Source organism: Garra rufa, chromosome 21, assembly GCF_049309525.1.
Source record: "Garra rufa chromosome 21, GarRuf1.0, whole genome shotgun sequence".
In the NCBI taxonomy this organism is placed as follows: domain Eukaryota; kingdom Metazoa; phylum Chordata; class Actinopteri; order Cypriniformes; family Cyprinidae; genus Garra; species Garra rufa.
In genome coordinates, this window is record NC_133381.1 from 29,045,693 (window position 1) to 29,063,302 (window position 17,610).

The window sequence follows — 17,610 nt, forward strand, 5'->3', positions numbered from 1 at the left end:
TATGTACTGTACTAAAAATATTTTATTTTATATAAAACATTTTACAAAATATTTTGGAATTTAAAACTGATATAAAATCAAAGCCACATGTCTAAATAAGTCATGTTCCAAATTTGAAGTTCATATCACAAATATTGAGGTTCTTTTGAAATTTTATTTTCGGTGTTACACTAAAACTGATGCATTTTCCTATGACAAATGTATACATTTCTGTCGCAATATTATTTATATCAAAATATTACCACTAAATATGGAACTTGAGATTCAGACATTTTCAAAAAATATGTATTTTGTCAAGATTATGAAAAGTTTTAGGGAGGAGCCCGCTAAAAGATTTTATAATACCAATTCCATAGTATTACAATGTTTCAATGTTTCAAAATGGTCTTCATAGGATGACTTTTAGTGTTTAAGCTCAAGTGATTTTTAATTTACAACAATTATTAAAATATGTGAAAGGGAAAAAAAGATAATTAAGGAGTTAATATAAAAAATACATACTGCATGTTACATATGCTTACTATTGTAATAACAGTAAATTAAGTATATAAGCAGCTAACCCTAAACCAAACCCTAATATTACCCTATAATATGGAAACAGAAATTATTCTAAACTGAAAAAATAAATGGATCTTTCATCTTAACACAGCACAACCAAATGGTTTGAAAAGATTTCAACTGCATCCCAAATGATGCACTGTACACTATGCACTTATACACTATGTACTTATGCACTATGCTCTAGATATATTTGTTAATTGTCATTGAAGTAACTGATCTGTCACTGATTGATTAATTAATTAATTAGATACATGTGTGTTGATACGTGAGAAATTTAATAAAAAGAAAATGTTTAAATGGAATATGAACACTGAGGAAGGTCCTGTGTGTCCTAAATGTCTGTTGATTTTAACATGCACTGAGCATCTTTTTTGCACTTTATAAGATTAAAGAAGATTGTTAGAATCTTGGCATAATTCTCTTATTTATGATAAATAACAAATTAAGTTCAAGAACTGCGTTTTTTCTTTCTTTTTTTTTTCTTTTTTTTTGTTGCTCTTTGGTGGATTCTATTATTGACTTGAAATCATGTAATCATGTTAAATTTGAACAGAACTTAGTGTAAGATCATCCTCTTTTTTAACCTTATAATATGTACATTAATTAATATTACTCAATACTTACTTGTGTAATTACACTGTAACAATATATTCTTAAAATAAAATGTTACACTTTATTTTAAGGTGTCCTTGTTACAGAGTAATTATACATTTAAGTACTGAGTAATATTGATTAACTACATGTACTTATATGGTCAGGTTAGAAAAATTACAACAGCTCCCCCCAACCTAGCACTCCTCTAGGAAGGATTGGAATAGGGTTTTACAGTGTTAGTTGCATCTAATTATGCATAATTAATTGTTATTATACTAGTAAGAACATGTACGTGTAACAAGGACACCTTAAAATAAAGTGTTACTGGCTGATTGATTGACTGAATTAGTTTTTGGCATAGCCTATTTCTTCATGCTTAAACTGACAATTCTTGGCCAAGAATATAGACTAGATATAGAGTTTATGCTGATGAATATACATTAGCCAATGGGTTGCATAATGATAAAATAACTACATTTTCAGAGTAAAAGCAAAAAATTCCGGTGGCCAGTATGCTTTTAAGAACAACAAAACAAATGCTGGCTAGAAAATAACACACATGCTTTTACTCTGACATCTTTTTTTTTTTTTTTTGGGGGGTTGTTCCCCATTGTAAAATACGTACCTTAGATCTCTAGAAAGCTAGCAAACAACAAACACCAAACAAACTAGCTGGGGGATCAATGATGGAACCCATTAGGAGTGAGAGAGTGGGCTGGAGAGTAGGGGGGCCCAGCAATAAAACCATATGACTTACATTAAGTGAGAAAGATGAAGTACCAGGACAGGAGGAAATGGGATTATGATGTGGCCTGAGGGGAATGAATATCTGGCAGAAGTATTGCACGATCAAGGGTGACTCAGCTCCAGCAGGTGAAAAGAAAGGAAATAAATAACCCCCTCCCCTTTTTCCCTTTGTCCCTTCTTCCTGTTACCCCATTCTGAGATATATATCTATATCTATATCTATATATATCTATATCTATATCTATATCTATATATATCTATATCTCTCTCTCTCTCTCTCTCTCTCTCTCTCTCTCTCTCTCTCTCTCTCTCTCTCTATATATATATATATATATATATATATATATATATATATATATATTTGCATTGTAGGTAGGGGAAGGCAAGATTGATGCAGATAAGATGAGAAACAAATAATATATTATGATAAAAAAAATATATATATCTCACAAAAGTGAGTACACCCCTCACATTTCAGCAACCATATTAGTATATCTTCTCAAGGGACAATACTATAGAAATGAAACTTGGATATATTTTAGAGTAGTCAATGTGCAGCTTGTATAACAGTATAGATTTACTGTCCTGTAAAAAATAACTCAAAATACAGCCATTATTGTCAAAATAGCTGGCAACAAAAGTGAGTACTGAGTGATAACAGCAGAATGTTGTTTAACTATGTAAAGTCACATGTCCTATTCATCGTGACAGGACCATACAAAGTTAGTGGTTTAAGTATAATTCTCTCATATTGACCACTGGATGTTCAACATGGCATCTCATGGCAAAGAACTTTCTTAGGATCTGAGAATTAGAATTGTTGCTCTTCACAAAGATTGCCAAGGCTATCAGAGGTTCAGTAACACCCTGAAACCGAGTTACACTACAGTGGTCAGGGTCATACAGAGGTTTTCCAAGATGGGTTCCATTCAGAACAGACCTTGCAAAGGTCAATCAACGAAGTTGAGTACTCGTTCTCTGCGTCAGGTGTAGAACCTGGCTTCAAAAAACAGATGCATAAGTGCTGCCAGCATTGCTTTAAAGGTTTTAGAAGTAGAAGGTCAGCTTGTCAGTGCTCGCGTCCCCTCATAAGGAAGCTGATTCACATAAAAATCCCACAAACAGTTTGCTGAAGACAACCTGTCCAAGAGCATGAATTACTGGAACCATGTCCTATGGTCTGATAAGACTAAGATAAACTTGTTTGGCTCAAATGGTGTCCAGCATGTGTGGCGATGTCCTGGAGAGGAGTACCAAGAAAATTGTGTCTTGCCTACAGTCAAGTATTGTGGTGGTAGCATCATGATCTGGGGCTGCATGAGTGCTGCTGATACTGGGGAGCTGCAGTTCATTGAGGGAAACATGGATTCCATTATGTACTGTACATTCTGAACATGATGCCTTCCCTCCAGAAACTAGGCCGAACGTCAGTTTTCGAACATGATAACGACCCCAAACACACCACCAAGATGACAACTGCCTTGCTAAGAAAGCTGAAGGTAGATGGGGTGGCCAAGTATGTCTCCAGACCTGAACCCTATTAAGCACCTGTTGGGCATCCTCAAGCATAAGGTGGAGAAGCACCATGTGTCTAATGTCCAGCAGCTCCGAAAGGAGTGGAAGAGGATCCCAGCAACATCCTGTGCAGCTCTGGTCAATTCCATGCCCAGGATGATTAAAACAGTGCCAGATAACAATGGTGCTATCACAAAACATTAACACTTTGGACAAGTTTACTTAGGGTGTACTCACTTTTGTTGCCAGCTATATTGACAATAATGGCTGTATGTTGAGTAATTTTCAAGAGACAGTAAATCTATACTGCTATACAAGCTGCACATTGACTACTCTTAAGTATATCCAAGTTTAATTTCTATAGTATAGTCCCTTGAGAAGATATACTAAAATGGTTGCTGAAATGTGAGGGGTGTACTCACTTTTGTGAGATACTGTATAAATAAAAATACAAAATATGAGATTAAACACTGTAGTCTCTGGAAAAAAATAAAAAAATAAAAAAAATGAATGAATGTAATGTAAAAACACCCTGAACTGGATTAAACACAAATTATGTTGAATTAAGCAAACAAACAAACAAACAGTGCTTCCTCTTTTCAGAATCTCCACATGCTGCTATTACATGGTAGTGAAAAAATCAGACATTATTTTAAATAATTTTATCAGATTTATTTTTAAAATATGAATCACGCTAAATTAACATGATAAATTACACCTAATTATTTTGTCTCCCTTTTTGCGGCAAATAGCTATAAAATCCAGCAACTAGAGCCTATAGTCCAGCAGTTTCAATCCTCTTCCTGTCCCTGCAACCCCACACTCCAGTCTCTCAAGAGTCCTTGAAACGCACAGCCACAGTGATAGATGAAAGTGAGAAAACAGAGAAATACAGAATAGAAAACCAAGCCTTTATAATAAAAAATAATAATAAAAACAGAATAATAAAAAAGCTTTTGGAGGGAAGGGATTGTAGATGGAATGATGTGGGAGACAATTAGCTTACTTAAATGCCAAAACTGCTTCCTCCGCAGAGCCAGCTTAACCTATTACTGCTATCTGAGTCACTGTATTACCCCCTTCAGCATTCATCTTCCCTTAATGCCCATAAGAGGCACCGGCTTGCATCTGGGTATGTGCGTGGGCTCAGTTCGATTGGTCATCCCTTGTGTGTTGGAATTCAGATGATTCTTTTGATGTAATAAATGCATTATCTCTAATGCATCTAATGTGAGCATGGATAAAACACATTAGAGACAGTGGGGTGCTTTTTATTGTGAAAGAATACAAACCAGCATAATAGTTCTTCATTGTTTCGTTCAATGATCGATTGAGCATGAATTGGCTTTGTATTTCATCATGTTTCCTTATCTGCAAATATGAGTGACCTTGATTTAGCCCTCTCCTTTCACAGTGACTGGTGTTACATAAACACAGAACAGTAAGAAAAACATGATTAATGTGGTTAACTAAGTTCATACCAGTATTCTATCAACAAATCAGAGAGGGAGGTTCATAAGGTATATTGCATTTCAGTCTGTCGTAAATCCTTATGTGAGCAACCAATTGAAATTCTGTGTTTATTGAAAACTCTTTTCTTCTGTGTCATTCTTATATGTCTTTACATTTGAAAAAACAGTGCGTTTTCAGATCTGGTGAATGCATTTTTACAACCCCAATAGGTTGTTTTCACATGACGTCACTGCTGTGGTGCGAAATGCAGATGGAGGGCAGGAAGGAATTTTACTCCATAGGAATCAATAGCAGAAACTTAAAATACCTCTGTTCCCTTCCGGTAACTCGAGCCGCGTTATGGAACGCTATGGGGAACGCCTTTGGCGGGCAGCACTCTGAATCATGTCTACAACCAATGAATGACGGGGGTGACGTCACAGGCGCGGTGACGTCATCGACCAGGAAGTATAAAGCACGTGCGTTTGACGCCCGCGGCAGCTTTTGTCATTCAGCGAGAGCGCTCTGTGTCTGCCTGTCTATCGAAAGCCATTGCTGTTTTTGTGTCCAGTTTGACACACTTTTATTTGAGTTAGTGGCTTCTAGAAAGCAACCTTTTAAAACTGTGGTGGCAAAGCGCCCACATAGGCAGTGTGTCCCTCCCTGCCAACGCTACATTGTTGGTGGGGATACACACAGCCTATGTGTGGTTTGCTTGGGAGCGGGGCACGCACAGTCAGCCCTCGAAAAGGCTGATTGTCCGCACTGTGAACGCCTTCCAGTGCGGGTGCTTCGCTCCCGGAAAGCCCTCTTTGAGGAGGGGGCTTTCACCAGCGTTCCCCGCGGGTCTGGCCCCGCTTCCGCCGAGGCGGAGCTGCAGCTGCACTCGTGGGGTTCGCAGCTCGATCTGCTGGAGGGTTTGGAGACGGGTAACCCCCTATCTCCGCCCTCACTCAGCGGATCGAGTGACCTCCTCCTGGATGCGGAAGCCCGCACTGCGGTTACTTCCCCCCGGGAGGAGGCTCCAGAGTTTCTCCTCTCTTCCTCCGAGGAGGTTGAGATGGAGAGCCTGGAGGAGTCACAACCGCCACCACCACGCTCGCCACACTATGAGGAGCTCGTGGAGGTGCTGACAAACGCGGTCGCCAAATTAAACATCTCCTGGCCCGCGGAAGTATACCATGAGCCGCAGAGAAGCCGATTAGATGATCGCTTCCTGCGGACCAAGTCAGCACCTCACAAACGGAGCCTTCCATTTTTCCCCGATCTCCATAAAGAGCTTACGAGATCGTGGGAAAAGCCGTACTCCTTCCGCCTTTTCTCCCCCGCTGAAAACTATGGTAATGTGGGGGGTGCGGAGGAGAGCGGCTATAGGACGATGCCACGAGTTGAACAGACGCTTGCGGGCTATCTGTCACCCTGCTCGGCGTCGTCCTTGAAGGCTCCGTCCTTGCCCACAAAGCCGCTTAAAGTTACATCTGGCTTGATGGGCAAGGCTTACACGGCAGCAGGGTCAAGCCGGTACGTGCCTTCACACCATGGCAATTCTCCAAGAGTACCAGGCTGACCTGCTGAAGGAGTTCAGCAGCGGCGAGGAGGTCAACATCACAGAGATGCAGAAAACTGCAGATCTCGCTCTCCGCGCCACCAAGGAGACCGCCCGCGCTGTGGGGCGGTCTATGGCAGCCCTGGTGGCCGCGGAGAGGCATCTCTGGCTGACCCTGTCCGAAGTCAAAGAGAAGGACAGGGTCACACTCCTGGACACCCCGCTGCAACCATCTGGCCTCTTTGGTGCTTCGGTTGACACCGTTGTCGCCAGGCACCAGGAGGCCCGCAAGCAGGCGGCGGCGTTCAGGACATTCCTTCCTTGCCGCGTGTTCTCCTCTGAGGCTGCTGGACGGGAGCAACCTCAGCCGTGCACGAGCTCTCATAGACAGGCGCAGAAACAGAGCGTTGCCGACCGTGCTCCTCCGGCTAAACCTAGAGGACCCGGGAAGCAACGCTCTAAGTCGGGGGCTTCCTCGAAGAAGAGGCCCGACCTGAGGGTCGTCCTCCAATCGAGGAGGTCCTCGACCAAGCGGCCCTGACGGTTGTGGCTCAGGGTCGTTGAGGGCAGCCCCTCTCGAGGGGGTTTGCACCGTACCAAAATGTGTGGGTTTCAAACCCCCTCGGGGCCCTCAGGAGATTTGTCAGCTAACCCTGCCAGTGTTACAGGGCGCGGCAATCTCCCGCGAACGTCATTCTCTAGCTGTTCCGCCCGGAAACGTAGCGGCCCTGGAGAGTTCGCGACCCCCGCGGGGGTCTTCAGAGGAGCTAGTTCAGGAACTTCCTGCCAGCTCGCTGTTACAGGTCTCCGAATTAGTTCCTCAAATAAATCCAGACACCAGTCTCGAGAGGCTGGTTCCCTTAGTAAACTTTCTGGCAGCGTGGAAACTACTGCCAAATGTTTCAATGTGGGTCCTGCGTACTGTAGAGAAAGGTTATGCTATTCAGTTCGGCACCAAGCCACCACCTTTCAGCGGGGTATTTCCAACTTTAGTAAGCCCCGAGCAGGGTCTGGTAATGGAACAGGAAGTAGAAACTCTTCTGAGGAAGGAGGCCATCGAGGTGGTCCCTCCTCAAGACAGGGAATCCGGGTTCTACAGCCGGTACGTCATTGTTCCGAAGAAGGATGGGGGACTTCGGCCCATCTTAGATCTCAGTCTTCTAAACCGCTCAGTCAGAAAACTGAAGTTCAGAATGCTCACAGTCAAGCAGGTCGTGTCACAAATCAGGTCCGAGGACTGGTTTGTCACGATAGATCTAAAAGACGCATATTTCCACGTCTCCATCCTTCTTCAACACAGGAAGTTTCTCAGAGTCGCTTTCAGGGACAAAGCTTATCAATACAGAGTACTTCCTTTCGGCCTAGCTCTCTCACCCCGAACTTTCACGAAGTGTGTGGATGCTGCGCTGGCTCCACTGCGACTCCAGGGCATCTGCATACTCAACTACATAGACGACTGGCTTATCTTCGCCAGCTCGGAGCAGTTAGCGGTTCAGCATCGAGGTGTTGTTCTCGCTCACATGAAAGAGTTGGGGTTGAGACTCAATGCCAAGAAAAGTGTGCTTTCTCCACTACAGAGGACCACTTATTTAGGCGTGGTGTGGGATTCGGTCTCGATGCAGGCACGCATGTCTCCTGCCCGGATCGATTCCATACTGACTGCAGTAAATGCGGTAAAGCTAGGCCAGTCACTCACTGTCAAACAGTTCCAAGTACTGTTAGGTCTTATGGCAGCCGCTTCCAACGCGATACCTTTTGGACTGCTGCACATGAGACCACTGCAGTGGTGGCTCAAAACCAGGGGGTTCTCCCCGAGGGGAAACCCATTCCGCAAGATCAAGGTCACGCGGCGCTGCCTACGTGCCTTGGCAATGTGGAAGAAACCCTGGTTCCTCTCTCAGGGTCCGGTATTGGGGGCTCCTTGTCGCCGCGTCTCGCTAGCAACAGACGCCTCCCTCACCGGATGGGGAGCGGTCATGAGTGGCCGCTCAGCCCAAGGCCTGTGGAGCACTCACCACCTCTCATGGCACATAAATCGCCTAGAGATGCTGGCTGTGCTCAAGGCCCTGAGGTGTTTCCTCCCAGACCTAAGGAACCATCATGTGCTGGTCCGTACAGACAGCACCGCGGTAGTTTATTACTTAAACCATCAAGGAGGACTCCGCTCACGCCCCTTGTACAAGCTGGCGTACCGGATACTCCTCTGGTCGCAAGGGAAACTCCTCTCCCTGAGAGCAGTCCATATTCTTGGACATCTGAATGTGGGAGCAGACGTCCTGTCGAGGCAGGGGCCGAGGCCCGGGGAATGGATGCTTCACCCAGAGGTGGTGAAGCAGATCTGGAGAGTGTTTGGCCAGGCACAGGTGGACCTTTTCGCGACTCGAGAGACATCGCAATGTCCCCTCTGGTACTCTCTAGTTCCTCCAGCTCCACTGGGGCTGGATGCCATGGTACAGACGTGGCCGAGGCTTCGTCTGTACACCTTTCCCCCGATCGCTCTGCTCCCGGGAGTTCTGGAACGGGTCCACCGGTTTCAAGTACGGCTGTTACTAGTAGCCCCGTACTGGCCGGCCCGAGTGTGGTTCTCGGACCTGATATCTCTCCTCGACGGCTCCCCATGGGAGATCCCGTCAGGAGGGACCTCCTATCTCAGGCCGGGGGCGCAATCTGCCACCCCCACCCAGAGAAGTGGAGGTTATGGGTGTGGCCCCTGAGGGGGCACAACTCATAGGAGCGGGTCTCTCAACCGAGGTTGTTGAGACCCTTCTCCAATCCAGAGCTCCCTCTACGAGGAAACTGTATGGCCTTAAGTGGAACTTGTTTGTGAGATGGTGCCACGAGCACCACTTAGACCCAGTTAACTGCCCGGTTGGTACAGTCCTGGAGTTTCTACAATCTCACCTTTCCGCAGGGCTAGCTCACTCCACCCTGAAGGTCTATGTGGCGGCTATAAGTGCCTACCACGCCCCTCAAGGTGGTCTCTCAGTGGGCCGAGATCCCTTGGTCATCCGTTTCCTCCGCGGTGCACTCAGGTTGAGGCCTCGAGTGACACCCAGGGTTCCCACGTGGGACCTGGCTGTTGTACTAGAAGCTCTATGCAAGCCTCCATTCGAGCCCATAGAGGAGTCTACAGATCGCATACTCACTATCAAGACAGCGCTTCTGTTAGCACTCACCTCTCTCAAGAGAGTTGGGGACCTGCAGGCCCTTTCGGTGGCCCCTTCTCATTTAGAGTTTGCCCCAGGGATGGCCAAAGCCTTTCTTTACCCTAGGGTCGGGTACGTCCCGAAGGTCCCCTCCCCCACCACAGCCGATAACACTACAAGCGTTTTATCCTCCTCCATTCACGGAACCGGATCACAGGAAGCTTAACTGCATGTGCCCAGTCAGAGCTTTAGACGCCTACGTCCACAGAGCTGCCACGTGGCGTAGAACAGAACAACTGTTTGTCTGTTACGGCCCCCCAAAGAGGGGGGGCCCGGCTTCAAAGCCCACTATTAGTAGATGGATCATCGATGCAATATCTACTGCTTACGAGTCCTCTGATCTCCCTTCTCCTATGGGACTCAAGGCTCACTCCACTCGAGGCCTGTCTGCCTTGAGAGCTCTGACGGCAGGTGTCCCCATCCAGGACATCTGCAATGCTGCGGGTTGGTCCTCGCCCCTGACCTTCGTCAGGTACTATGAACTTGACCTCAGAGCCGCTCCAGGCTCCGCTGTTCTCTCGGCTTAGCGAGACTAGGTCTAGAGAGTCAGCCACCTCCCTAGCCAGGAGGAGAATTCTCAAGGCGCATTCTTTCTGCGGAAAGAAGAGAAGTCACCTTTCGCCACAAAAAGAGATTTGCATCCTTCAACATTTTTGTCCGTGGAAAACTAGACAAAAGCTCTTTCAGTCCCTCTTGTCCTGGCTGAATCCCCAGACAAAGGACTAAGACTCCTCGTGTGCCCGAGGGCCGAGGGGTGCCTCTTGCACTGGCTGGCGAACCAGGCAGAGGTCTACTGTTCTCGTGTGCCTAAGGGCCGAGAACTATACAGCCCTCTTGTCCGCGGAATGCTAGACAATGGCTTAATTCTCCTCGTGTTCTGGCGCAGGATGCTACCAGACCGAGTGTACTTCGGTCCCTCTGGTTTCTGGCCTTTCCCAGACCAAGGACTAAGACTCCTCGTCTGCCTGAGGGCCGAGGAGTGCCTCATGCGCTGGCTGGCTACCAGGCAGAGGCCCCTACTGTCTTCCCCGTGTGCCCGAGGGCCAGGGATTGTAGTGCCCTCTTGTCCGCGTAATGCTAGACAATGGCTTATTCCCTCGCGTCCTGGCGTAGCTTCAGGCCGAGCCTTGGATCCCTCTTGTTCTGGCTGAACCCCCAGACAAAGGATCACCCTCTCCTCGTGTGTCTGCGGGCCGAGGAGCGCTCTTGAGGTCAAGTTCACTGTCCTCGTGGGTCTACGGACCGAGGACTACCTACACCATCTGTCCGCGGAAGGCTAGACAGTGGTCATTCGGTCCCTCTTGTTCTGGCTAACTCCCAGACAAAGGACTAAGACTCTGCGTGTGCCTGAGGGCCGCGGAGTACCTCTCGTTCTGGCTGGCGGCCAGACAGAGGAAGACTACCATTCCTCGTGTGCCCAAGGGCCGAGGATTACAGGGCCTTCTTGTCCGCGGAATGCTAGACAAGGGCTCTCTTCTTTCCACCCTGGTTGCACAGACACTGCGCAGGGCTTGGAAATTATGGGGGCGTTGGTAGTCTCGTTCCCCATAGCGTTCCATGACGCGGCTCGAGTTCCCGGAAGGGAACGTCTCGGGTTACTAATGTAACCTTAGTTCCCTGAGGGAACGAGACGCCGTGTCTCGGACCATAATTCCCGCACCCTGCGGCGCTCGCTTCACTCCTAAAGAGCTGCCGCGGGCGTCAAACGCACGTGCTTTATACTTCCTGGTCGAAGACGTCACCGCGCCTGTGACATCACCCCCGTCATTCATTGGTGGTAGATATGATTCAGAGTGCTGCCCGCCAGTGGCGTTCCCCATAGCGTTCCATGACGCGGCTTCTCGTTCCCTCAGGGAACTAAGGTTACATTAGTAACCCGAGACGTTTTGCGTTGTTTATAGGCGCTCATCATCGGTCAAACCGAGAAACCACACAGAGTTTATCATTGCATGAAATCTGCGATTGGTAACGGGGAACGGCAAGAAATTGACTGAAAATCGCAGAAAAAGTGGCTTGGAAACCTCCATCTGCGGACAGGAGGAGAGCCGGATAATTCTTGTGTGTGCAAATGGTTAAGAAAAGAAAATAATATGTTAAGATATTAATGAAGAAATGTATAAATAGATACAGTGTGAGACAGTGAGAATTTACTTAATGCTAAACGACACATGTACACGATGTATATTTGTAGTTTCGAGAGCTTAATGGATATTGCAATAAATTTGAGTGACAACTTTTTAGTGACTATATGAAAGCGATATTTGCTCGCTTTCTGCGCTATAATCAGTTCAGAATTTAAAATAAAAGTTTTGCTTTACGTGCCTGACTAAAAAAGCGGGACTGATGAGAAGGAAGAAAGTCTGTACTGTATTGGTTTGGACGCTATCACAACACAAGAGAAAGGTACAGAAAATCACAACATGTGTTGGATGTGATCCTTATGTCATGAAGATGATTTTTTTAAACAAATTGAAATAGTTGCCTAACATCGAGGCTGTAAATATAAGCGAAGTAAGCCTGATTGCAAACATTTTCAAAAGTGATTCCCACATTTATATAAAGGATGCAGGATATATGTCACTCCTGAAACTACTGGGTTTTTGGCTGTTGGTCCTGTTAGCAGCACGTAAATCCAGCAAATATTTCTTCCATAGTCACAAAAAGGCTGTCACTTACTTTAATTTATGACAATTTCAAAAGGTTCCGTTGTAATCAATCGCAAATATAAAGTCTTATTTACATCGTGTCTATGTGTGGTATTTAGTGAATTCACTGTCTCACCTTGTTACTATTTATATATTTGTTTGTATTTTAATATTATTACAGCTTTTATTAACCATCTGCACACACAAGCATTATCCGACTCTCCTCCTGACTGAAGACGCAGGTTTACAAGCCACTTTTATCTGCGTTTTTCAGTCAATTTCTTGAGTTTTCCTCCATATGAACAGTATATATTCATACACGATAAGAAATGAAATTTCTAGGTTTGACCAATTTCCATAAACAACTTAAAACATAGGTATTTCGAGTTTCTGCTAGTGATTCCTATGGAGAAAAATAACTTACTGCCCTCCAGCTGCATTTCGCGCGTCATCAAAACCACGTGATTGAAAGAAATCTATTCCAGAAAAGTTGGAACTCTGGTTAAATGCCATAAAATGAAGAATATGTTATTTGTTCATTCTTTTTAACTTTTATTTTATTGACTAAAATATAAAGAAAAAAATCTATTTTTTTTATAGCGGCCAACTTTTAATTTTATATTGTAAAAATATCAAAACTTTGATTTTCATGCCTGCAACACCTTCCAAAAATCATCAACTTTCCTTTTAATTACAGTGTTTAATTGTTTGGGAATTGAGGATACTAATACTTCAAGTTTTGTAATCAAAGTTGTCCAATCTGGCTTGATAAAACTTCAGATGCTTAGCAGTCTGTGATCTTCGTTGTCTGATTCTACTTTTCATTACTAGTCATACCTTTTCAATAGGAGACAGATCTGTACTGCAGGCAGGCCAGTCTAGCATATTCAGTCTGTGGCTACAAAACGTCTCTAGGTTATGTATGTAACCATGGTTCCCTGAGAAGGGAACGAGACACCGCGTCCCCTAGGGGTCGCTATTGGGGAACGCCGCAGCGTGACTCATGTCTGAAGAATGCATATAGAAAAACGTCTCAAGGTCACGTATGTAACCTCAGTTCCCTGAGAATAGGGAACGAGACACTGCGTCCTCTAGAGGGCGCTATGGGGAACGCTGCAGCGTGACTCGTGTCTGAAGAATACATAGAAAAACTACATGAAATGGCCGGCGACAGCGTATGATGTACACGTCGCTGCCGCTGCGTCACTACCGGGCGACCATAACATAAAAGAGGTGCCCGTGCAACACAATACATCTTCAATGTCTGAAGCTATCGTCCGAAGCATGGCGAAAAAAGTCTAGAGGACGCAATGTCTCGTTCCCTATTCTCAGGGAACTGAGGTTACATACGTAACCTTGAGACGTTCCCTTTCGAAGGGAACTCTCACTGCGTCCTCTAGAGGGCGCTATGGGGAACGGATATACCCACGCTGCCATACTGAGGGGAGTGCATGCTATGCCAGCGAGCACTAAGCAACAATTCTGAGAGGAATTGCCCCTACTAGGACGTGGTGACGGCTGTCAAAACGTTATCCCCCACGGCCAGAGCCCTGAACTGTTACCCACTTACCTGGACTGGGTTAGAACCCAGGGCACAGCTCTAGGCTTGGAATTAGAGTAATTCCTTCTGAGGGAAACGGCTAAGTTTTAATGTAAACTTAGACTTGTCAGAACAGGGAACTACTGCAACATAGGGCCTAGTTCCCTCAGGAACTGGCTCCCATGTGAGGGCAGCAAACCTTTCCTGGGTCCGTTCAAAGGGCCACTAGTAGTGGCACGCCCTGATAGTGGATGGTTGGTAGACATCAACAGTGATATCTAAAGAGTTGAACCCAGGGGACCGGGGTTGTAGGCCAACTCCAATAAATGGGAACGAGGCAAGACGCGTGACCCATACCATAAAGGATTTAAGGAAGAACCCAAGACTTGGTGGGAACTTACCACACATGTGGATTTTATAGAAGTGCCCCAGGTGTATGTGCACTTACCACTCTTGTGGATTTATGAGAGATGCCCAGGCGTAGCGTGGGACACCTACCGAAGTGATCGGATTTAAGGAGAGTGTTTTCCCAGGGGGTTTCACTACCAGCTCCATGCCGTCTAAAGAGACGGAAGAAGGGGATAACCCTCACGATGAGGGGATTGCCATGCTACACCCTACTCTGGACAGAAGCTCGCAAGCTATCTGTCAACAGAGATAAACATGGAGCTGAGACCATCCTGTAATAGTGGACGATAGTAGAGGACAAATTCCTAACCCTGATCCACAGGGAGGATCGCTCTCCAGAAGGGGGCACTGCTCTCAGGGAACCCTTAATGAGAAGGGGGAGTGTGCACAGCCCGGTCCACACGACCTGTATAAAGGTCCGGCAATCTCACAAAGGTGGGTTGGCGCTCATAGACCCTTCCAAAGAAGGGGAGCTGCGTAACCCAACAGGAGCGAATGCTCTCACTGTTACCCTTCATAGAAGGGAGCATACATCCAGAATACAAGGCTGGAGAGTAAAAACCTGAAGTATGAAGGTCAAGCTCCTTGTAGAAGGTCAGTAACTCTCAATAGTCTACCCGGGGTAGACTCCCACCCTAAGAAGGGAGGAAGACTTTCCGTCCTGGGATGGTGCTCTGAAGGAAACCCTAAACTTAGGGGAGCTATAAGGTCAGTTCCAACAACCCTGCGCACAGGGAGGAACGTGAGTTCTTAAGCTCTGAGAGACCCCCTCCTCAGAAAGGGGAGCACTGTTTGGTTTGCCTTAAAGAATTCTGGGTAGCTCCGGATTTAAATATAAGGACAGCTTCCTAGCCCTGAGGTTAGGGGGAAAAAACCATCCTATGGTTTAACACTTCGTAAAACCTTTCCTCGGAAAGGGAAGTGAAATAAGGCCTGAGGAGCGAGAATCGACCCTAAGGTGCCAGCTTTCTGAAGTGTTTTAACACCGAAAGATGCTCAAGCCCTTCCACAGAGAGGGAGGCATCCGTCAACCTGGGTGTATATTCTACATCAAGCATTACCCCGGCCCTCAGGCTAGAATGAGGTGGCTTGAAATGAGTCACAGAGTGATGCTCAGTTTTTAGTAAAACCCTTTCCGCAGAAAGGGGAGCGTTCACATAAGTAGACTGGAATCATAACCCAAAATTAGAAAGTGGTCACCAGGTGGTGCTCAATTTAAACCTTTTTCCGCAGAAAAAGGGAGCATCCTTTAGTTGCTCGAGTCTGCAGCGAGCACTTCCCCCGCCCTCAGGCGTATTGTAAAAAAGGGGGGTGGCCTGCCAGCCCTCCTATTCAAGTGAACTCCTATCTCAACAGGTTAGAGAAGCTCTGTCTCCATAGAAACCAGATGCTAAAAGAGGAAGTTTCCTCTGGGTTACCTAAACAGGGTCCAACGGAATCCTGTAGTTCACTTAGGAGAGGACACGAAGGGGATTCTCGTACACAGGCTATCTGCAACAGAGTTAAACATGCTAGGGCAATCCTAAAATGTATTTTTAAGATGCTTACCTAGGTGAAGGGAAAAACTCCCACGTTTAACCACTGAAAGGGGGGAAACCTGTTCTGTAGGCTGTCCCTTCTGGATCGAAGTGTTGGAAGACAAGCACCACCATACGACCGGAGGGAGGGGTACTTCGTTGAATTATAAATATTCCTTCCTAAGGAATAAACACAACACACAAAAACAGATCCAGAATAACATCTTGTAAGTCATGAGGACAAACTCCTAACCCTGAAGGCCAGGGAGGAACGCCCGTCCTGGCGAGGGGGCGCTCATTGGGGACCCTTTCCTCGGAAAGGGGAGAGCCCAGCTCGTGCCTGAAGTGTGAGAATCAGCCTGGACAAGAAGGACAGGCCCGTAACCCAGATGAACCGGGAGGAAACTTGGCTCTGTTAGCGAGAAACGGTACTCTGAATAAACCCTTCCCACGGAAAGGGGAGTACTACCTCGGTCGAACCGACCCTGCCTTCGTTTTTTTTTTTTTTTTTTTTTAACTAACAGGGGGAACGACAGACCCCCGTCTAGGTGGATTTATGTTCCTGCCATAATGGGACATAAATTCCCCGGAGCAGGTTAGAGGGATTCTAAGAACAGGCCTGCAAAGGACAGCGTTAAACATGCCAAGGGTTCAATCCTAAGAAAGAAACTTAGGGAGCTTACCTTGAAGAGGACATAAGTCCTATGTCTAACATATGCTGTAAGGGTGGTTTACCGCACAGCCTGTGGCGTGGAGAGGACGAACACTGCCGTAACCATAATCCGTAGGATCAGAGGGGGAGCATCCGCCGTAGACTTGTCATTTTTCTCTGAGAAGCAAAAACACAACACACAGGCCTTGGACAGTATGAAGTTCCTTTTTCTTTTGTTAAAAAGAAAAAAAATGTATCGTACTCACCCAAAGTGACCTGTATTTAACTCTAACTTAAACAAACCCTGTTTAAGGAGTTAAAATCTGGCCTGGGCCTTCATGGAATGAAGGACTTAAAGGCAGTGATCTACCTAATCCATAGCCACAAAAAATCCAGAAAGGCCAATGAGCCTGGAAAACTAACAGATCAGTGAAAGACCTCTGGTTAGTCCTTTTGAAAACAGCCCCCAAAGGGGAGCATTCAGAAAACCAACACACAGACATCCTCAGGTATCTGTGTGTAGGAAGGACCAACCAATGTGAAAAACTGACCGAAAGCTTCCAATACCCTAAAGGGGGGAGCATTAACACACAGCTAGCCTCAGACAGCTGCAGTTAGTAAGACTGTTCTGCCATAATCATGGCTGAACTAGTCTCAGGAAATCCCCCACTTTTTTTTTTTTTTTTTTTTTTTTAGCGGTAAATTAACTCCACAATCGCGACGCGCCGCACATATTCGGCTCACTACCGGGCGACACAGTATAAAGAGTCGCCGATGTAAACACACATCCGCTTCATTGTCTGAAGCTTCTCGTCCGAAGCATGGTAGGAAGCGTAGGGGACGCGGTGTCTCGTTCCCTTCTCAGGGAACCATGGTTACATACGTAACCTAGAGACGTTCCCTTCCGAGGTAACTCTCACCGCGTCCCCTAGGGGTCACTATTGGGGAACGGTTATACCCATGTCTCCATGCTGAGGGGAGTGCATAGTAGCGAGCACTAAGTGTAAATTCTGTGAAGAATTACCCCTATAGGACGAGGTGACAGCTGTCAGAACGTATCCTCCCCGGCCAAAGCCTGAACTGTTACTCACTTACCTGAGTGGGTCAAAGGACCCAGAGCACAGCTCAGGTTGGAATAGGAGATTCCTTCGGAGGAACGGCTAAGTTAATACTTAGACTTAACTAGAACAGGAACTGCCAGTACTACCGAGTCTAGTTCCCTCAGTG